The sequence below is a fragment of the Penaeus monodon genome, chromosome 28, assembly GCF_015228065.2.
Source record: "Penaeus monodon isolate SGIC_2016 chromosome 28, NSTDA_Pmon_1, whole genome shotgun sequence".
Lineage (NCBI taxonomy): Eukaryota > Metazoa > Arthropoda > Malacostraca > Decapoda > Penaeidae > Penaeus > Penaeus monodon.
The window spans coordinates 6,421,472-6,421,796 of record NC_051413.1 but is presented as its reverse complement, the minus strand read 5'-3'; the positions used below and the strand labels follow the sequence as shown (position 1 = coordinate 6,421,796).

At 28.3% G+C, this 325-nt stretch overlaps 1 protein-coding gene across 1 annotated transcript in view; it reads right to left on the bottom strand.

Moving 5' to 3' along the window:
* The window catches only part of LOC119591330 (glutamate receptor ionotropic, kainate 2-like), a gene marked incomplete at both ends in the record, with an annotated part of 143,921 nt that overhangs the window by 98,632 nt on the left and 44,964 nt on the right, over nucleotides 1–325 (bottom strand).

Genomic DNA, 325 nt, shown 5'->3' with positions numbered 1-325 from the left:
AAATCTCGTCCTTATCCGCAGTTGAGTCAATCAGCAAGTATAATATTTCCGCCTAATAAGTTTATAAAAGGAAGCAAAGGATCCAATCAACACTCTATACCATAGGCGGTGGAAGAAAAAGAGAGAGAAAAAGGAAGAAAAAAGTATGAAAAAGAAGAAAAAAAAAGTGTAAAAAAAGAAGAAAGAAAAAGAAATTAAGAATAAAAGGAAGAAAAAGGAAAAAAGAAAAGAAAAACGGAAAAGGGAAGAAAATGAAAAGAAAAAAAAGAAAAGGAAAAGAAGAAAAAAAGAAAAAAAAAGACAAAAAGAGAAAAAAGGAAGAAAA